The sequence below is a fragment of the Gopherus flavomarginatus genome, chromosome 22, assembly GCF_025201925.1.
Source record: "Gopherus flavomarginatus isolate rGopFla2 chromosome 22, rGopFla2.mat.asm, whole genome shotgun sequence".
Taxonomy (NCBI): domain Eukaryota; kingdom Metazoa; phylum Chordata; order Testudines; family Testudinidae; genus Gopherus; species Gopherus flavomarginatus.
In genome coordinates, this window is record NC_066638.1 from 5775886 (window position 1) to 5798861 (window position 22976).

The 22976-nt window shown below is 40.2% G+C and overlaps 1 protein-coding gene across 1 annotated transcript in view; it reads left to right on the forward strand.

The window, feature by feature from the left end:
* Nucleotides 1–2102: 2102 nt before the first annotated feature.
* NFYC (nuclear transcription factor Y subunit gamma) overlaps nt 2103–22976 on the forward strand; it is a 58616-nt gene continuing 37742 nt past the window's right edge. Inside the window, exon 1 of the mRNA XM_050932449.1 lies at nt 2103–2275. The gene's annotated coding sequence lies outside the window, so the exon portion shown is untranslated. The remainder of the gene's footprint in view (nt 2276–22976) is intronic.

Consider the following 22976-nt stretch of genomic DNA (forward strand, 5'->3'; position numbering starts at 1 on the left):
CAAGACTGAAGCACATTGGAAGTCAGGACCATCCAACCAATCTCCTTCACTATCTACTGAACTACCCATAAAATCTTTATATTAATATTTCCTAACTCAGGAAGTTTATGACCCATAAACACTGACCATAGGCGAAAGGTCCCAAAGGGGCGTAGCCATAGTAAAGGTCTCATAATATTGCATTCTTGAAAATGTGATTGATTAGGCTAGTATTTCTCTAAGTGTGCTTTAGAGCGGTGGTCCTCAAAGCCGGTCTGCCGCTTGTTCAGGGAAAGCCCTTGGATGACAGATCTCTCAGCCCATGCTACTTCCCGCAGCCTTCATTGGCCTGGGATGGTGAACCACAGCCAGTGGGAGCTGTGCTCGGCCGAACCTGCGGACGTGGCAGGTAAACAAACTGGCTCGGCCTGCCAGGGGCTGTCCCTGAACAAGCGGCAGACCGGCTTTGAGAACCTCTGCTTTAGAGGATGAGAGATTACTTAGTGGTGCAGATTTCTTGTTCATTGGGGAGCCTGTTACATGCAAAGTAGCATGTGAGTGTCTTAAACTGCCAAATGGGCCATTACAACGTATGCTAACTACTCATGCTAAGCAGTCTGTTCCACTTTGCATTTTTTCTGTGATGCTGGGAGTACCTTTCCCAGACCTGAAGAACAGCTCTGTGTGGCTCAAAAGCTTGTCCCTCTCACCAACAGAAGGTGGTCCAATAAAAGATATTTCCTCACCCACCTTGTCTCTCTATGCATCTGGAGGACAGAATTGTTGTAGCTAAGGACTCTTCCTTCGCAATCAATCAGTTTAGTGAAATGCAGGAAGGATATAAGAGATTTTAGAGTTGACACCAGTGACAGAGTCAGGTTTTACAAACAGACAGGGGAATGGGGTATTGGTGGTGGACTGCACAGTGAGCCTGCCATGCATTTACCCGACAGCAGCAGCTCCCATCCCATTAGGCTGGGTCCAGCTCCTTGCTCTAGGTGTTGCAACCTGGTGCATAGGGTTACAGCACCATTCAGGTTTGGTGATTAAGTGTCAGTCAGGCCAAATTTGAGTGGCATTGCAACCAGGCATAGGGGCTTGCAGTGCTATGCAATCCCATGTGCATTGTCGAAGCACCTGGCATGGGAAGCTGGGCCCAGCTGCTGCTGCTCCAGGGTGAACGTGGGGCAGCCTGGTTCTCCAGCCTGTGTGAAAATGTGTGTGGTACACCTCATCTTGTCAACTGCATACTGTGCTCGAAAAGGTGTCACGTATACACCTAAAGGCCGCCTAGGGGTCAGCTGCCTCCCCTGCCTACACTGGCATGGCCAACACTGCTTGATGTTACCGTAGCTCCATGTTGCTAGCTGTAGGAAGTGTTTCTGGCTGCAGGAAGCATGCAGCCCTGAGCTAGGTAATGCTCCGAAGAACCGCTGCAAGACTTGGCTGGCTGGTCCAGGCAGAGAGGAGAGATTAGCTGCAAAACAAAGAAAGTATCTGACTGAGGTTTTCACTGGACAGACCAGGGACGGGATAACGCAGGTCGCAGGGCAAGAGAGAGCCCCTGTTTGGGGGTGTCAGGATCAGGACTCCTGGGTTCTCCTCTCATGCCCCAGCTGGGGGGGGATGGGTGTCAGGACTCCTGGGTTCTCCTCTCATGCCCCAGCTGGGGGGGGAGGAGGGGTGTCAGGACTCCTGGGTTCTCCTCTCATGCCCCAGCTGGGGGGGGAGGAGGGGTGTCAGGACTCCCGGGTTCTCCTCCTACCCCCTCATCCAGATCAATGATCCCTTGTCCTACGGGGAGCCCCCTCCCATGGCCTCCCTCTTCTAGCGCCCACCCCACGCCTGTGAGGGTGCAGAGCTCCGGCCCCCTCTGGGTGTTATGCCCCATGCAGGTTCCGGGGCGGCGGAGGAGCCGTATGTGCTATTCAGCTTCCGGGGTTCTTCAGCCACCTCCCTGGACGCCCCGCCCCAGGCCCCTCCTCCGCCTGGGACCGCCCCTCCCCTTTGCCGGGAGGAGTGAGCCCCCCCATCCCGCTCCCACCACGGACACCTCGCGAGGCCCAGAATGAAGTCACGGGCATGCGCAGTGTTTCGCCCGAGAGGGGAAAGGGGCGGAGCGTCCGTTCCACCGCCTCACGGAGCAGCCGCCATCTTGTTTCTCGCCCGCTTCGCGCTCGCTCCGTTCTTTGTCACCCCCCCTCCCTTCAGCCGGGCCGGAGGCAGAGCGGTAGCGGGTCCCCTCCCCTCGGGGCCCCGGGCAGAGGAGGTGAAGGTCGCGGCGCTGGCTTGGCTGGTGAGTGAAGGACGGGGGTAGGGATCCGGTCAGGGGGGCGGGCCGACGCGGGGGCTCTTCCACCAGCACCCGCCGCTCCCATTGGCCGAGCCGCCTTATCTCCGCCGATTGGCTGGTGGCGCGGAGGCGGGCAGTGAGGACTTCGTGATGATTGGCTGTGGGAGAGCGGACCGGGGAGAGGACAGGAAAGTGGAGCACCCCCTTTTCCCTCTCGCGCTGACGGGGTGGGGGAAGGGCGGGAGCGGGGTGGGGGGGGGGGTGGTACGGTGGCCTGGCTGGCTGGGGAAGGGAGCAAGGGGCGTGTTGGAAAAGGGTCCGTGCTAGTGGGGCTGGATGCCCCGGGTGGCAAGAAGGTCAAGGGGAACGTTCCGTGTTGTTAAGGGAGCACGTGGTGGGCTGGAGGTTTAAGCTAAGCAGGTTTGAATAAAGGGGTGAAATGAACCCTTTGAGGCAGCACAGCCAGGCAACTCAAATGAGTGGAGCAGGGGTAGTCCTGTGTCCCCTTGGGGGTGAGGATCAGCACCACACATACTGAAGTAATAACGTTGTTTGTAAAGCACTTCCTCCTTCTTTTCCAGTGAGTGTGAGCAGATCCCTACACAATAGTGTATAGTGCTTCTTGTACAGCAAATGTGTGAGATATGGAAAAGGTCGGGTGCTTTCTTGTTATCACTTAACTACCGCTTACTCGCTGAATCCAGCTGTTAGGTTGAGGGGAGGGCTTCTAAGCGAAGTTTGCTTTACCTCCTGTGACAATGAGTGATGAGTATTGAATGTCTTCCAGGATTGTCATGCAAAACCTCAAGTTATTAAACTTTGCATCTGAAATACATTCCCATAATATCCCAGTTTTTCTAAAGTTGAGCAAGGATCGACTTCCAATAGGGGATGATATCCAACCATAAAATATTAACCAAATTATTTTGCCCATCTATGGCATCTTTCATCTGAGGATCTCAAAAGCTTTTCTCTTTTTCAAAGTTTGACCCAATATTTTAACCTTAATGGGGGGTGCAAGGGGAGAGGAAACTCTTAAAACAACTAAAACCACTAAAAATGTCTTCACAGTGAGAAATCATCAAATTAAAGCAATAGATTTTTAAACACATTCCCATGTGGTGATTGAAACCCAAATATGACAGCACGAAGAACTTTGAAAGTGACAATAACTATAAACAAGTTAAACTGACTACTTTTACTTTAATTTCTAAAACTGAGATAAATGAAAACATTAAACAGCATTGGGGGTAGCCGTGTTAGTCTGTATTAAACAACATAGTAAATAGGCTTGAAATCCATTCTGTGAAGTAAGTAGGTGTTAGTCATTCCCGTTATATAGTCACTCTCCCAATTCTGTCTAGAAAGTTATGTAGCCCTTATCGCTGTGATATCTGAGCATCCCATAGTCATTAATAGGTTTTATCATTGCATTACCCGTGTCAGGAAGGAAAGTACTATTCCTGTTTTACAGATTTGGAAACTGAGGCACCGATAGATTTTAATAATTTGCCTGAGGTCACACAGGATGTACGTGGCTGAACTCGGGTGCCTTAAATCTTAGTCCAGAGGCCTATTTGCTAGACCTTCTTTCCTCCTGAGGTTTTACAGCATGTCACTCAGAGCTGGGATTAGAACTCGGAACTCTTGACTCCCAGTGTAGTGCCTTAATGGTGTATTGTTCAGAAGCAAATGATCATCATGTTTTTTATTTCTGACTAAGCCCAGTGTCCCATATAAGATTTCAAGAAGAAACTCCTGGTATTGAGAGCTCCAGTCTATTGTAGAATCTCTGTGAATAAGCCCTTGTAAGTACCCTTATTAGTTGCCAGAGTCTGTGCAGTTGGATTGAAAGTATCATTTCATGTCAGTGTGATAACTGTTAGGAATTGTGGTGCAGAGCAAAGGACATGGCAGCATGCAAGACATAGTTAACTTTTTTTATATTGGCCACAAACAAAATAACCTAGTGTATAGCTCTTCACTTCTTCCTGACCTAATATATTCTAACATAACTTGTTTGGGTTCACTTTTCACTATGAATCACAACTTTTTCACTCAAATGTTAATGAATTTGCTTTTAGCTAGAGCTCTTTATTCCTACTGAACACTGGAATGAATGAGTTTAAATGCCATTCAGAGTGGACACAAAATTCTTGATCGAGTAAACTGGAAAGTATTTTAGTTTGGGACTGACCCTGGAAACGCCTACACAGCAGAGTAGGATTGTTATTTAGTAGTTGTATAGGGGACAAAGAATCAGGACCACTAGAATCTATTCCAACTGACTGGCTGGCTGACCCCGAGCAAATTGTTTAATCTGTCCTACTCTTTCCTCCTCTATAAAATGTGTAGTATTCTTGCCTATTTCAGAGAGTTGTGCGTATTTAATCTTTGTAAAGTGTGCTGAGATACTAGCAAAGAGAGTACTCTATGAATGCAAAATCATCATTGTAAATACTGTTTATGCAGGGGATATTTAAAGTCCAAGTTAAAATAAAGTATTTAAAATATCACATTGTTTCCGTCTGTTCACAGTAACAGGTCACACTATAAACATGTACCACCAAATATGATGCCTGCTAAAGTCACTCAGATAAGTTATCGCCAATAACTTGTAATGTTTGCACAAAATACTAAGATGACACAATTGAGGTCAGATTAAAACTTTTGATGCTATTTAACTATTTTTCATCTGTCTACCAAAAGTGAAGACTGGGCAACAGGTTGGTTTTGTTTTTTGTTTTTTTCCATTCTTGCTCAGATCTCATTTTTATACTAAGCACAATCAGTGCAGAGTGCTTATATAAACTGAGGGGGAAATAGTTTTATGTTGTGAAGTAAGTATATTTGGCAGGTATTCTGTTGACTTGTTGGCACACCTTGTTTAAAGAAGCTTCTTTTTAATATGTATATTTAAGCTTTTTTAAGTAAAGCTCATTCTTCTCGTATTCACATGCCTTTAAAGTACAAAATCTGGACAGAAGACCACAGTGCAGAATCAAATCTGCATTTTTTTTTATTCTATAAAAGTAGGGATGGTCAAAACTTTATAGCAAGTTGTATCCACTTGCCCAGTTAGACTGAATTAGTCACTTGGGCAGTTCTGATCTTACTATAAGAAAGATGACCATTTCCTAACTCAAAATTCGTTGCATCCAGCATGGGGGAAACTCTACATTTCTCTTGACAGATAAAGAGGACATTATCACAGAATTAAATATGAATAAATTAAGTACAATTGGTCACGACTGGATCACATTTTTAGTGTGCAAACAGAATCAAGTCCAGAGTAGTGATATATACACACTTGGTGCTTTAAAAGGGCTACTTCAGAAAGCTGAAAAAAATTATGAGCCAAATCAGATGAAAGAATTTAATCACAAAAATGTGAATGATAATTGGGAATTGTTTAAGAGCACTTTATTAGATGCCTAAAAATCTGTAATCCCACAATCAAGGAAGAAAACTGTATTGGTTAAAAAACTGACCTGGTTTAAGGGGAAATTAAGGCAAGTGTATGTATTTAAAAAAAAATCGAGATAAATGGAAGAAAGGGGAAGTTGATAGAATGAAAATAAATCAGAAACTACATATGGTAGGAAATAGACAAAGGAAGCAAAGGAACACAAGGAGAAATCTGTGGCCAGCAGTTATGGCCGATAAGGAGGAGTTTTTAAAGTATATTAGGAACAAAATAATCCTGATAATGGTATTGGTTCTTTACTTGATGGAAATGGTCGAATTATCAATAATACAGAAAAGACAGAAGAGTTCAATAAATATTTCTGTTTTGTATGGGGGAGGAGAGGACATTATATCCTAACTCTTTCCATTCCACTAGTATCTTGGAAGGATGTTAAACAGCAGCTATTAAAGTAGACATTTTAAAATCAGCTAGTCTAGATAACTTGTATCCAAGAGTTTTTAAAGAGCTAGCACAGGAGCTTGCAGGACCATTAATATTGATTTTTCAATAAGTCTTTGAACACTAGGAAAATTCCAGAAGACTAGAATGAAGCTAATGTTTATGCTAATATTTAAAAAGAGTAAATGAGATGACGCAGGTAATTATAGGCCTACTGGTCTGACATCAGTCCTGTACAAGATAATCAAGTGGTTGATATGGGACTCAGTAAAAAATTAAAGGAGAATAATGTAATTAATGCCATTCAGTATGGTTTATGGAAAATAGATCCTGTCAAATTAACTTTATATTTTTTGATGAGATTACAAGTTTGGTTGATAAATGTAATAGTGTTGATGTAATATACTTAGACTTCTATAGTTCACTGGACTTGGTGCTGTATGACGTTTTGATTGTAAAAGTAGAATGATAAAAGATGGCATACGTTATATGGATTAAGTGATAACTCTCTCAAATTGTAACTAAATGGGGAATCATAATAGAATGGGTGTGTTTCAACTAGGATCCTGCAGGGATTGGTTCTTGGCCCTAGGCTGATGACACTTTTATTAATGACCTGGAAGAAGTAATACAATAATCAGTGATAAGGATTGCAGATGATGCAAATATAGGGAGTGGTAAATAGACTCAACTGCCAGGGGCGGCTTCAGGCCCCAGCATGCCAAGCGCGTGATTGGGGCAGCAAGCTGCGGGGGGCGCTCTGCCGGTCGCCGGGAGGGTGGCAGGCAGGCTGCCTTTGGCGGCTTGCCTGTGGAGGGTCCGCCGGTCCCGTGGCTCTGGTGGATCTCCCGCAGGCGTGCCTGCAGAGGGTCTGCTGGTCCTGCGGCTTCGGTGGAGCCGCGGGACCAGCGCACCCTCCGCAGGCACGCCTGCGGGAGGTCCACCAGAGCCGTGGAACCAGCGACTGGCAGAGCGCCCCCCGCGGCATGCCGTCGTGCTTGGGGCGGCGAAATGTCTAGAGCCGCCTCTGTCAACTGCTTCTGCCTAGGGAAGTCTTGGAAGCTCCTTGACTGGAGGTTTTCAAAAGGAGGCTGGAGCCATCTGTCTTGGAGAGTTTAGACACAAAAAATCCTGCATCTTGACTGGGGGTTAGACTACATGACCCTTGTGGTCCCTTCTAACCCTATGGTTCTATGATTCTGTAATGAATAGGACAGGTCACTGACACACAGCAATCTAGATCGCTTGATAATCTGGGCTCAAGTAAATATTATGCATTTTAATATGGCTAAATGTGAATGTATACATTTCATAACAAAGAATGTAGGCCATAGTTACATAGTGGGGCACTCTATCCTGGAAAGCAGTAACTCTCAAAAAGATTTGGGGATCATAGATAATCAGCTGAACATGGGCTCCCAGCATGAGGCTGTGGCTAAATGGGCTAATTCAACCCACGACTACATAAATAGGGGAATCTCAAATAGGAGTAGAGACATTATTTTACTACTGTTTTTGTCACTGGTGCAACTGCTGCTGAAATATTATGTTCAGTTCTTAGTAACATTCTCTGCCAATATTTTTCCCATGCTATGTAACATCTTGGTATGACTCTTAATGCTTTTACTATACTAGGCTTGTTTGTGCCAAATTTCTTACAGTTGCCATCACCCATGGTGTAGACAAGGCACTGGCAGTAGCTGGTGTTTTAAATGCTGTGCCGTGTGGACCTGTAAGAGAGGGTTAGACAACACTGTTTAAATGCTGGCAGGTGCCTGGAGCCATCTTTGCGCTTACACTCCCACCTGTTGTGCTGAATGATTGGGACCAACCATGGGAAATTTGGGGCAAAATTCATGTGGATACCCTCTAATTCTAAACAATTCCTTTCCCTCCTTGCATCTGAAAAAGTGGGTTTTTTTACCCATGAAAGCTTTATGCCCTAATAAATCTTAGTCTTTAAGGTGCCACCGGACTCCTTGTTGTTTCCCTCTTTGGTAACCCTTCAGATTCTTGTTAACAGTTATTTTATCTCATCCTTTGTCCAACACGTGTCGGAATTAGTTCTGTTCTGTTGTACAGTTTTTATGCCTGTGAGCCACCTGTTTGACGTTAAACAGTTGGGAGGGACTAGAATACTGAGGGGCTCTGATAATTGGATATGGAGCTTTTCATCTCTAGGTTGCTGATTCAAATCCATATCAAACAGTTAATGACTAAGAGGGAGCATCAGCACCATCTAATGGTCATCCATGTGCAGTTGCCTGGAAGCATCAATTCAGGTACCTGAGGACAGTTGCCACATCACAGAAGCCACTTCCATGTCAGTCTTGGTTGTAAAGCCAAACACGGACAGAGACAGAACATTAGTTAAAGGTGGTCCTTCCAGTTAAACATTGGGAGGGCAATGTTGGGAGCTTGTTCAATTTCTGTGTCTGAGGCACAGAATAAATAATTTTAATTCCTAATACCTGTTCATTCGGAACTCTGTATTGCCATTAAATTTAGAAAGGAAAATGTTGTGTGTGCTGTAAATTTAAGTTCTTTACAATGATCAAGCTTCCCAGCTTTATAGGCCATCAGAATGTCATGATTCATCTACCTTTTGATTCTATGCACTTGAGATCAGAAATTTTTATCTATTAGTCTCTTTAGTGCCACTATCTGTTGTTTTTTTTAATAGTATATGTGAATACCTTGTAGTAGATTGTGTCACTTTTGAAAAAACAACTCTTATCTGTAAGCATGCAATGATAACTTTCAGTAGCCAAGATAACTAATAAGCCATATAATCAGTCAGAGGTGGAAATGTGCAACTTACTTGCTGTCTTCCAGAATCTTCATCCCTTATTGGCTTTCAGGTGGGATTTTTCGAAAGTGCTCAGTATTGCTTTTACTCCCCTTGATTTCATGATAAGAATAAAGCATGTACAATCTGTCCAGCAGATCAGAATAAGGCCCTTAGACTATGTAGTGCTACAGTTAGTTAATCTAAGCATTACTAGATTTTTAGAGATTTTTAAGAACAATATTATGAAGATTGAACTTTTTTACTAAATATTTCATATGCCACTAGGGTAGATATTTTCTGAAATGCATTTATTTCTATCAGCTGTTTGGGTCTAACTTAATCTTTTAGTACCGTCTCTGTTTTACGCTTCTTAACATAGAATAGTAGAGGGAAAGATAAATTAACACTTATTGTAAGTGTGTAAAGCATTTTGGGATACAATTTCTTTGAAACCTGGTATAAAAATTACAAATACATTGCTTCTTTAGATGTTGTTAATCCCCTATCCAAAGGACAAAATACATTCCTGCTTCAGTATATGTATGAGAACATTCTGTGTTTAGTCCATTATTATAAATCTTGGGCCTGATCCAGAGCCCACTGCTGTCAGTGGGAGTCTTTCTATGGACTTCAGTGGGTTTTGGATTAGACCAGTTGTCATATGAACATAGATCTTGAAATATAGCAGCTTCTGTGGCTTAATTGCATAAAGGTTTATTTCCATTTTAGGCACATGTTTTCAGTTACTTTTAAACTCTCAGTTGTTGTAAATTTTCTAAAGTTTTCCAGGCTTCTTCTCTGCCTGAAAGTGGTGATGATTTTATTTTAGAGAGGTGTGGTTTTTTTGGGAGAGTGTGTAGGGGGTGGGGTTAAGAGCAAAAATAGTTTAGATGTTTGAGAGCAGGGGAGCCTGTTGTAGAAACAATACTTAGAACCTTTGTTTGAACATCAAAAATGACTGATGTTAGACTCTTGAAATATGGCATGGAAATAGCCTTCACTGACACCTACCTTTTTTAAGCGTTCGATTGGAAAAGGATCTTGATTTGGTTGCCTGAACAGACTTTGAAAATTGAGTACTGAGCTAGCACAGAACATTTTAATTGTGCCAAGTTCATAAACTCAAAGCTAATGAAGATCATGCTGTACATGTGTGCAGAGCTAACACCTGCAGAGTGAAATAATTAGAGTAGGTAGGTACGGGGCTCTGTTGGCATACTTGCTTCATTTATGAAGTGTTTTGTAAGGTCAACAGTGGATTAGGTACCATGGAACCTTTCCCCACGTGAAACAGTAAAGTTCATGAGGCAGCATAAGGTACGCATGCCTTGGAGGAAAAATCAGCACGGCTCCTGAGACTCAAAGTGGTTCTTTCCTACTGACATCTAGTAAGTGAAGAAGTGCTTCCTACTGTGATCCTCATGAGGTTCATGGGATAGGGCATTTTGTGATGTGTAGCCAAATATTTCTACTTGATATTTTTTTTCAAATACAACATAATTTTCTACAATTATACTACCTGTGTAACATTCTACTACTGGCTGCTACTCCTGTGAGCGCCACACAGTCCATGAAAATCACTAATGAAAGATACCCAGTGAACCGTTCGTAACATACTACACATTAAGTAAAATGTATTTTAACTATTTGTATTTCTCAGTGAACATTAATGGCATATGTCACCTATGTATTCATCTAATTTAACTTCAGCTATCTACCTCATTTCTTGAGTTGCATTTGTGTACTGCTGATGAAAAGAGAATGTACATTCAACTGCAAATGTGTACATTTTGTTAAACAGTACAATTTATAATAATGTACTTATGCCTTGTATCTTACTGCATTCACTAAGTTAAGGGTTCACATGCAACCTGTAACTGTGGCACTTCATTTTTTGAGTGCTTAATTGTTCAACCTTAAAGTTGTCTTAGCTTGTTTTGGTTTTTTAACTAGAATTACTTAGAATGACTGACCTGTTTTGGAAAACTATAAAAGGTCTTTGTGCAAATAATTAAGACTAGGGCTCAAATAGATTACTTCAGTTCTGCTACATTAAAGTTAAAGTTAGTCTAATTGTTTTAGGCTTGCTTTTCCTGCCTTATATAATAAAGAAAAGCCTATATTGTTTTCACACAGTAACTTTCCAGTGTGTGCTGTTTTCTCAGATTAACTGCTATAAGGTTGTCTGTGTAACATCAATACAGGACCAATCTGGCCAATCAAAAGCCCCTAAATTATCTTAATTTTTTTTAATGGACCTCAGATAGCCAATAAGAAATCCTTGGGGTGGGAAATAGTATGACTCTGTTAGTGTCAGGAAATCTGTCAGACATGCAAGATTTTGTCAAATATCTTGTCAGTTTTTGTATTATGTATATTTACTAAATATTTCCTTATGTAAGTTTCCTTCTAGTTTGAAGTCTGTGTCTGACCCCTGTTCTGCATCTCAAGGTAACTTTAAAACAGGAAGTGTACAATGGAGGTTAGTGATGACAAGAGCAGCCAATCCAGACTTTGTGAGCTTAACAGATAAAGGAGCTTAACCAATAAGACAGCAGCGGAGGCAAGATTTGGTGTCAAATAGCATGCTAGATTGAATGCCTTTGACTGTTAAAGTGGAAGGAGGCTTCACAGTGTTTCATTGGCGACTCGGGAGTTTTTCAGTGAGGCAGGGGTCAGCTGAAAGACAAAGAAAAATGGCGAATAGTTTGCTGGGAGGGCAGCTGTTCAGTTATGAACTGCATTGGACATTCCAGAACCATTTCTCTGCATCTCTTGCTGCCTTTGTTTCCTCTTCCTTTTTGGTGGGGGATGGATAGGAGTGACTTGCTTCTCCCTGTCTGAAGAGGGATAATTAACTGCTTGTAAAATTAATGCAATTCCTGGTAAGTTTAATTTTTGTTTTATGTGGAAATCACAGAAATAGTCTAGCTTTAAGGAGAGGAGATAAGTTGAACTGTCTCAGAAAATGGCCACTTTACATTCCTTGCATACCTTACATTGCACCTACTGTACCTTGTTCTGTTTGGATTCTGCATGCCCTTCAACTGTATTTTGCTAGTTTAGTAGAGATAAGGGAAGATGAATGAAGAAACTATTAATTTTCAAAGAAGTACAGTGATAAAATACTTATTCTGAACAACGAATATGAAGATTCAAAGCTTGAACTATTTTTCAGAATAATTTTTCTTTGTTCAAGTGCACTGAAGCTTTCATAGAAGAAGAAAATATAATATTGAGTGATTTTTTTTCTCCACCTTTCCTTTTACTTTAAAGGTACAAAGAGCACCAGTGACACTGTTATGAATTTGTATACAAATATGCTTTACTGTCCAGTAGGATTTCATATTCAGGGCCCTGAATCATAAAGTTAAATTCTTTCATAACTTTCCCCCTGTATATCACGTATAGTACTGTTTCTTTAAAATGGCTGCATAATGATGGGTAAAATTTTGCTGTCTTCATTCTCACTGCAGGTTATTCATAATGTTTTCAGAGCCTGACTGAAAAGGAGATACATTAATCCTTTAAATCGCATCCTTTATGAAGACCACTAGCGTAACTCTTTAGATAGCATGTGCTACAAAATATGTCACTTCATATATAGCCTTCTTAAAATTGTAGTACTCTTACTATTATCAGAATGTGAAAGTCTTAGTAAGTGCAGCACTTTCTGTTGCCCTTGCAGATAATGCCACATTTTTAGGTTAGAGGATATGAAGCCTAACATTAGCACATAGGTTGCTAATCTGTAACAGTTCAGTTCTTGGAAGTAATGAAGCCTTGTATCTCTTGTACAAACATCAACAGAACACTTGACAAGTATAAGCAGCCCTTTGTTTTCCTTTTTATTTGCAAATAAGGACTGAAGGTCACTGGAATGTTCCTGCAGTAGAACAGTATTACAGGATCTGTAGTCCTGCAAAGGACAGCCATGGAAACCGAGAATGAGAGAGTGCTTAACTTAGAAGTTTTTCAGTGTAAAGGATTTGCATGGCAAACGGAATAAAAGACTTGTATTCCATATTTATTTATGGCTCTTGCAGTCGAAATGGTGCTGCAGTGAAAGTTGCTGTAGCAAGGCCTTCCTTCGCTAGGAAGAGTGACCTTGAAATACTGCTGCTCCGAGTTTAGAGGATGAAGGACAAAGTTTGTTTATACCACGTTGAACTGGAAAAAAACATCCAAGTTGAAAAATGAAGTTACTTCCGATGTCTGGGAACATTGAGGTTGGCACGAATAGGCTGTAGATCTAAATTAGAAATCATTTTCAACGATCCAAATTACATCGCAGTCCTTCTCTCTTTCCCACCCATACCTAAAGATTCTAAATCTCCCTGGCATTACAGTCGTTGCATTGTCATGAGTGAACTGCATGACACAGATTCAATATTCCCATTCTGATGCTCTTTATCTTCTTTCTAATCTTCAGTTGTTGACCATGGAAGTGTTTTTCTAAAAGCCTGAAGTAGTTACATTTGTTGCTTATTTTTGTGTGGGAGATGGAAAAGCAGGCCAGAACATTATTTCTGGATCTTAAAAAAGAATTACTGTTTTGTGATGTTAATAACTGACAATAAAGGCATGCATGCTGGAATTAAACTTTACCAAGAGTCAAGAATAAAAGGTCTGTGATTAGCATGGTCTTCAGATACTGTCTACTCAAAATACATATTTTGAATTTAAATTAATCACACGTAGAAATAATGTCTTCTGTTTGCAGACAAAGCCTATTCAACTTCGACTTCTGGGTTGTATTAGTGCTAATTCTGGGTTGCATCCATGCTAGTTTCAAATCAGAGAAGGTGATAAGGTCAGGGGCGCTACACTAAAGGCTTGTATACACTTAAAACACTACAGGAGAACAGCTGCCCTGCTTCAGTGCAGAGGCTTTCTACACTGTTGGGAGGCGTTCTTCTGTCAGTGTAGATAATTCACCTCTCCAAGAGGCAGTAGGTAGGTCGACCTAGCAGTGTGAACGCAGGGACTTAGGTTGGCTTAACAGTGCCACTCAAGGGCATGGATTTTTTACTCCCCAACCAATGTAGTGAAACTGACCTAAGTTTTTGTGTAAACAGCCCTGACGTTAGCCAAAATTGTTTGTACTGGAGGGTCCCTTTTTGTATGTGAACAGTAGTAATATTAAAGCTTTGTACAGGGTTAACAGCCAGAATCAATGGACTTTTATTGTCATTATGAAGGTCATTAATAACATTTTCAGGCAAAAGAATGAATGACACTTTGAAGTCTTCCCTGTGAAGATTAAGATTTTTTTTCCAGAGAAATGAAGGCAAGGTGCATTGCACCATTTTGAAGCAGAGGTGAGAGGCTGGAAGGTGTGTGTGTGTGCATGCGTGCATGTGTGTGCACATATGCTGTAAAGAGAAGATAGGAAATCCTTACCAAATGTGCTTTTTTTTAATGTCCAGTTCTTACTACTACACACACCATTGCTTAACATTGTCAGAAGTTAAGAGCTTAATTAATCATAGAATGTCAGGGTTGGAAGGGACCTCAGGAGGTCATCTAGTCCAACCCCCTGCTCGAAGCAGGACCAATCCCCAGACAGATTTTTGCCCCAGATCCCTAAATGGCCCCCTCAAGGATTTAACTCTCAACCCTGGGTTTAGCAGGCCGCTCAAACCACTGAGCTAGCCCTCCCCCTGCATTAAGAAAGATGTGTCTTTATTTAACTATGTCAAGAAGGCCTGAAGAATTATAAAAGTGTTTCAATAGAGCTAGTAAGGGATTTATTTACAAATGGGACCGCTTTCTATCTGCTTTCTTCCCCACCATTGTGCAGGGCAGGAAGTGAAGGAGATGCACTTTTACCCCAATTTACTCAGTGCAGTAAATTTAGTAGGAGCCTAGTCCTGTATTCTGTGCTCACCGAAAACTCCTACTGCTTTCTTTGAGAGTTTAAGGTGCCCAAGGAATGTAGGTTTGCGATCTCAGTTTGAGAGGAACAGATTTCATTTTTTGTGTTTCAGGTCCCTGTGATGATGAAGCCAGGTTTTTAGTTTGAACAAGGTACCTATATATATCCCATTGTTTCTGCAAGTGTGTGTGTGTGTGTGTGTGTGTGAGAGAGAGAGAGAGAGAGATTGGAGTTGAAGTTTATAGTGGGGAAAACTATTGCCCACAGGTTGAAAAAGTAGCAGTGGGATATAGAATGATTGAGTGTAGTTATCCACTGGAAGTCACTTTACAACCAAAGGGCTGAAAATTCAAGTCTCATGCTGTGGTAAAGCTTCCATATTTTAACTTGTATGGTCATTTGGCTCAACCTCTGCCAATTTCAGGACTTAGCTGATTTGTAATAAAGTGAAATTTGTATGGTTTCTGTGTCTTGTACCATTTTTTAAAATGTTGTTTCTCAAAACATTAGTGAATTAATCTCCTGGTGCCTCCAGGTGTCCAAAAGCGTTATCAGCACTTGTTATAAGAACATTGACTTCAGGAACAAACTTCCAAGATACTAAAACTTATTGGAAGTTATCTTTTGGATATTTTTCCTTATAAGAAAGAATTCTCTTGCAATCCTGAGGGGTCTCTTATTCAGGAGTCTGTTTGAGTCTGGGGGATTTCTGTTGTCTGTTTTTAACTTCCTGCCCTACTTGATCACTTTGTATAAAATTGGGTCAGTCTGAGTAGTCGTCTTTTTCTTTTGTTCACTGAAGATGACACAGACTTGTGTAGGGTGAAGATTGGTGGCACTTATGTAGTGTGCTGTTTATAGGACAGAATTCTAGAAGCTAGAAATGCACAAGATTTAGTGGATTATCCAGTCAACCTCCCTAGCAGTTCAATATCTGCCTTTTCCCCCTATTTGCAGTTTGATGGTTGGTCCTACAGATGCAACAGAAGAGCAAAGAAACATGTAGCACTTAGTGCTGCATTAAGATTAAATCACAACTTTGCCCCAAAATTGCTGCAGCGTCTGTGTTTGAGCTCAGTATCCTATATGAACCCTGTCTGATGCAACTACTAAATAGTTGGTTAATAGCACTCAACTGGCTTAGGTCTTTCAGCCAGTTACATTGTTTGGCTGTCTAATGGTAGTTAAATGTATATGGGTATATGTGATTTGTTTATTCAAAATCCTGTCTATATTCATATGTGTTGTGTGTAAATAACTCTCGTATGTGAGGGCTAGCATCAAAAAACACACACACAACCCTCCCCCCCCCAACCGCCTCCCCACCAAAGAAAAGCGTATGGTCTAATCCTACATTATTTTAAGAGTATTTTGCCTGAGTAAGGACTACATGTGAGAAATCTATGTATAATGCTGAGTTATATCTGCTGTTTAAAATACAAAATGCAGCAAAAAGAAAGTCAAAACTTAACCAAACGCTAAATAAACGTCTTAGGACATGCCCAGATACCACCCAGTCCAGGGCTTTCTTGGACTGTCAAGAAGCAGCAAGTTCCAAAGGTGGTGCCCCACAAATGAGAGCTGTGTTGCTAGCTTTCACACTGAAGTGTTTCCTATTGAGAGCCTAAAAAGATTTTCTCAAGGAAGTTAAGGTAGGCTGCATAGAGCTACTATTAATTTTTGAGTGGAGGTAGGAGGCAGGAGGGTATATTCTCTGTTCTTTGATATTTTAAAGAGAGAGGAACTAAAGTGTGTTCAGAAAGCCCAAGTTATCTTTTTTTTAATTTTTTTCTAAAGATGTAGAAGTGGTTTCAGTAATCTTCCAAGGCTAAGAGAATTATTCCTTTGAATTTTCCAAGACCTTATGAAATGCGGCTTTTTGTTGATGTGGTTAAGTTGTACACTATTATTTTTGTAGTTACAAGGGCTTCATTAACTAACTTTTAATTCTGTTCATTTTTTGAACAGTTTTAACCATGTTTCTGAAAATGTTAGTACTTGAAGGACACTCATTTTCACTTATATGCTTATTGGACACTTACCAGATAGTAGCCTAAAGTTATGTAGAAAATAGTGCCTAATGTAGGTATAAATCACAAAATGCCTAAAAATACCATTGAGTATTGAGGTTACTAATGTTCCAGCCCAGGGCACGTTCTAAATAAGTATAGTTTGAAATGTATGCTGACATTTATTGCTGCCACATATTTGAGCCTCAGAATATAGTTGTGTGCCAAAACTCATCATCTTCAGTCCTTGAAATTAGATAAACTATTTAATATATTTTTAGACATGTGACAAAACCACTTAATTTGTATCTCGCTGATGCCAAATAACAGCCTTGAAATTTCATCAGCATATTCTGTACAAATCTGAATAAGACACATCATGTCTCTGAGGAGTGAGAAGTTGTCACATTTATTTCAGCAGTGCTTTTTTAAGTTAAATTTAAAACTACACTACATCAGCCTTCCACAGTTCTATTCCTTGGGCCAAGTAACTTTTTTTTTTGGATAGGTAAGTTAAATATCATTCACTTATTATCCACATCATGATCATGAATAACAGCAAGTGAGTAAACTTTTGTTGTGTCTGGGCTGGCAAATTCGTGGTTTGCAAAGCTTTGTTGCTACAAGCAACAATTTAAATTTATAAAACCGCAATATATAGCGCACATTTCATACTAGATTCCCTGAGTGAACAAGATTAAAGTTAGGAGAAAAAGTTGCACCATTTCGGATGATCTAATATATACAAAGTGCGTAGTATTTTACCATGTGAAATAGACCTTATTCAAAAAGTGTTCAGATTATTAGTCCTTTACATCTTTACTCAGCATTTGATATAGAAATTTATATATACAAGGTATATCTTAACACTTGTTTTTTTATCTATCTAAAGGCCCTCTGAATCCATTTTTATTCTGTATGGGGAAAAAATCTTGCCAACACTGAAACCAAACCTGGGAAGGATTGAGTGCAAAGGGAAAACAAAAAATCTTGGTAAATGTTTAACTTTTAAAGTACCAGATGTTAGCTGTGACCTTATGCTCTCTGGTTCAAAGGAAGAAAGGAAACTAAAATAACTGACGCAAACAGCAATTCAGATTAGTTTTGCTTACTTTTTAAATAGATTACCTTTTAAAAACATTAAAATTAAGCATTTTACAGTCACTATAATACTTTAGTCGTGTGCTGCACTAAGAAAAGGTCAATTATTGAGTCTCTTGCATTCAGTTTCATGCCTTTCAGTGCACTTAAGGTGTCTGGTGGTCCTATCATGGAATAAACCCTATGGTGTGTGTGTTTGTCTAATTTGTAAATAAAACAGAGAACCATCACTAGGATTAAAATTAGAGAAATAAGTTTGCATAACAAATAATATATGCAGTCATTTTGTGTACAAAGTCACATGGATAACACAGTGGAGTTCTTTAACATGAATTCTGTGATACTATGTAATAGAAGTACTTTGCCCATAGTGCATTTCAAATGGGGAGCTCAAAATGTTCTATAAAGATAAGTATTATCCCAGTTTTACAGATGGGGAAACTGAGGCATAGCAATTCTGACTTGCCCACAGTCATACAGTAAGTCATTGCCTGAGTTGGCAATAGAGTCCTGGCCCCTACTCTAAATAACTAGGCGATGCTGCCCTTTGTGTATGTATTCAACACGTGGGATATCTGGGTGTTGATGCACACATCTCTTAGCATAATGTAACTTTACTTATGTTTATGGTCTATATGACAAATACTTAAATGTTTGTCAGAGTGTTTAAAGAATAGTTACTTCCTTTTGCAGGTTACTACAACAAATGTGGAGTCTTGGTCCCTGATCCTGCAAAGACGTAAGCACATGCCTAACTTTAAGCATCAGTAGTTCCATTAAATTAAATGGGATTACTGACATATTAAAGTTAATCATATTCATAATTCTTTCCAGGATCAAGGTCTTCATCCCAGAGTTTGCACTTCAGGAGTAGTCACATGGCCAAATTAAGTTCTGCTTCACGTGTGCACTCTCACTCACTTCACTGTAGTTTAATGGGTTACACGTGGCATTGCAAGCTAGTAATTCCTCACTTCTGTTCATGGCTCTGCAACTCACTATGACCTTGGCCAAGTCTGGTGCCACAGTTCATCAAAATGGGAATAGGTAAAATACATCACAGGGGTGCTGTGAGAACTAATGTTTACATAGTGTTTTGAAGCCAAAAAGAAATATATAGTGCTAAGTATTTATTATCCTAGCAATTTAAGCATCTAAAACTCTTTTTCATTAAGAGGAAAAATTAAAAATGAAACTGAGGAATTATAGAAGTTTCTTGATGTAAAGGTATTAGAAGGAAACGTATTTTTAAATACTGTATGTTGGAAGCAGTTAAATATTTGCAAGTGCTCTATTTTATTTGAAAAAGCTTAAGGGCCATACTATCTCCTTGAATATGTACATTAAGCCCTCATCGAAGTCAGTGGAAAATGTTCATGTTCATCTGAGGGAATGTTTGTATCTTTGCAGCACTGTTTTATGGAAATAGCTTCAAAATTATCCTGTAAATTAAATTCCTCTATAGCCATTTATAGAAAGATGTGCCTAAATCTCTTGATTCTAGTTGATATTCTAGCCCTAATTTATGCATAACTTATTTCCTGTGCATCAAGATAAGAATTACTATGTTTTACTGATCACTGCATTGTTGCTGCTGCTGTGTACGCCAGAATAATTGTATTTAGCACTTACTAGGACTTTTTGTCTTTAAAGTGCTTTACAACACTCCTGGAATTTCTGTTTTATGGAAGAACTGGTGCAAATAGATTGTAACTTGTCTTTGGACTCAGGAGGTCATATCAGCTGTGATCAGAACTTGTGGATTCCTGACTCCCAATCCAGTGCTAAGAGCACAAGACCCTGTTTTTATGGCAGATGGTTTGTTGGCATACAGTATGATGCAAATAATGCAGAATTGCTGCAACCATATGCAAAATTTAGTGTAAATTTTCAGTCCAATGCATATTTTTTTGGATGTGATTCTAATTAATATTTATAGAAATAATGTACCTAAATCCTGGGCAACGTAGATAGATTTACTTCAGACAGTCTTCAGTATTTTGAAAAGCTTGAGAAATTGCTACTTCTCACAATTTGAAATGACAGTTTGTGCCATATACAGCACAATGAGGTCTCAATCTTGATTGGATCTTTAGGTGCTACCATAATATAAATAATAAGCATTAATATAAAACTTTCTGTTGTATTTTTCTATAAAGATTTTGCAGAATAGGAATCCCATTTTTGGGTCATGTCACTGAATCATGGTCAAGCAAGTTGGGGTCTCTAGGAACTATTATGCAAATAACCTTTAACAAGTAAAATTTGGTTAGAAAGGAAACTTACAAATCCCTAGGGTCTGAGAACCCATCTTTCTAATGAGGCCTTTCTAAACACTGTAGCTTAATTGCATCCTTTCCAAGGACATATCAAGATTGCTGGTGGATATTTAAAAGCTGGTAGATTGATTAATACCCTACAGCCTGATATGAACTTTAAGGTTTGCTGACAATATTTTTTTTTGATTGATTGTATAGGAAAGCATGCTATTCCACTTTCCCAGAAGATTTCTTCACTTTTGGATGAATTGGTCATATTCCAAAAAGCTAGTTGTAACAGGATTCTTTACAGAAATTTGGGGTACAGCTGAGCCACCTAAGCTTCTGTGCCAGAAGCCTGTATGGAAAGCAATAACTGAGTCACTCTCTGAAGTTAGATCAGGAGTGTCTGGTTAGCGCCAGTCAGGAGTATAAACATAGTTGCAGTGCCTATCAGAGCCAATTGGAAAGAGATAGATAGCAGTCCCGCATGGAAAACCCTAAGTGCAGTCATGCTTGAAGAGAAATCTTAGGTTGAGGTTTAATTCTGTTGTTGTTTGAGTTGTCAGTAAAGTCAGACCCCTGGAAAATGGTAAGCATGGGCTTTTGCGGGGTGTGTGTGTACTGTACTCATAGTAGAGTGAGGATTCTACTTGATTACGCTAGTATATTTATATTGCTGCATGTTTAAATCACAGAAACTTTGGTCCTTTTTTTCTTGACTTCCTGTGGATCACGATATAAGAAGCATTTAAAACACAATTGGAGAATGCTTTTAAAAGTGTACTAAGGATCTTTTCCTGCACACTGGCTCAGACAGATGGACCAGATGTGACCTAATAGAGCCTGAAGAGACCTAACTCTGCTTATTCAGGGAATTCTTTCTTTCGATATAGGAAATCTAGATAAAATAAGAAGTATGATTTCCTCATGTGATCACTTATTTATGTTATCAGCTATGCCAATATTGACCCTCATTTATTGATTTATGTTAAAGCACCGCCTTGCTGGAAAACAAGGTGTTGATATGCAGAGTTAGTGTTTATTATAAAAGATCCAAAGAGTTTAGATATTCACTAACGTTGACAATAATGGGGAGTCAAGACTAGTGTTTCTTTATTGTAATTTCCTGTTTATAAGTTTTCACTGCCTTAGTTGAAATTAGATTCTTCTTATTTCCAAAATTAATAAATGGTTCTACAGTGCTACAAAAGTATTTTTAAATATAGAAACATTAAATACATGTTTTTCCCCACTTGTTAATAAACATTTTTTTTTTTCTGTACCAGAGCTTTTTTGTTTCCACTTGTGGATATATCAAAAGTGGAAACAAACCTCTGTACCAATTCAAATGACTTTCTTTTGGAAAGGATTTGTCATGCATAACTGTGACTGTATATATTGGGGCCTAATTCATTACAAATCAGATACCCAAGCTGCACATTCATTATTCTTTTTATGGAACACTCTGAAACACTGAGCCCCTAAGACTCTTTCAGGTAATACCTCCGCGTCTTCATGTGCTGTCTTTTGCTTGACCATCTTTCCATTTCAGGAGAGCTGGATGCAGGTCTCTGGTTCTTATCAGTGCCTCCTCTAAGTCTGTCATGCTGGTTGCTTCAGTATGTGAGACTAGAGAGGGTGAGCACACTACTGCTACAGCACTCAAGGTTAGACAACACAGTATTAAAAATGCCAGTGGCCTCCTGGAGACCTTGTCTACACTAATGGTCCCTCTGTTGCTGCTTGTGGATCTGTATCAAGGTTAGTAACAGTGAGAACGTTCCCCAAAAATCTAGTGTTAGGCAAGGCCGGGCAGTTACTAACATGTTCCAAGTCCAAGCAAGGACCCAACTAACTGGGAAGTAGAGAAAGGGACAGAACTCATAGACTCTAGCATCATTAGTTTGGAAGCAAATCTGTCCACATTGCAGCACTAACCTTGCGATCTACACCATTATTTAAAAACTGTTGTCAGCATAGTTCTGTAATGCTATCCAGAACCTTGCTTTACAACCATTTTACAGCATGGTGCTCCAGCTTGGACAGGGCCCGAGTGTGTTCGGGTGGTGAAGAGAACAGTCTCTCACCGTGAAAGCAGGTTAAAAATCTGAGCTTTTTTTTTTTTTCTCCCCCAAGCACATAAGATTTATTTTCTTTCTGTGACTGTAGTTATTGTATCTTTATGCTACCAGCTTGCTGGAGCTATATTATTTGGCCTCTGTCCTAAAAATTATGTTTTGTGGAATGATAAATGGAATACATTTGAGGCTTTGATAGTATTTCTTGGTAGGTGGGTCAGCTGCCAGGCTGAAAGTTTATATGTCCTCTAGGGTAGGCCTTGAAGCAGAGAAATGTACAGCAGGTTCAGGCACTGTTTCTTTTGGGAAGCAGTTATCAGACCATCGGTATGGTTTCTCAAAGGATGATTTCAAAGCAAGATCACAGTCAGCCCTTGGGACTGGAGCAGGGCAAATGCACATGTAGAAGAACAAGTGCTATTGATCAGTGGCCCAGAAACTAGCTTTCAGTACAGCTAAGACATTCTTATTGTTGCTGAGACGTAAAATGTCATCTCATGCAGTTCATTTTCAAGCTCACAGTTTATATTCTGCAGTCAGTGGGTTGAATGTGACTTGTTAAAAGTAGTGCATTTGGCCTTTGCAATTAAAATATAATTGCTGCAGTATCTGGCTATGGGTAATGTGCTGCTTCCCCAGTTCAGATGTAGAAAGCAATTGTCATGCTCAGGCAAACTTTAAAGAAGCCTGCTTTACTAAAACCTTGTTAAAATACATG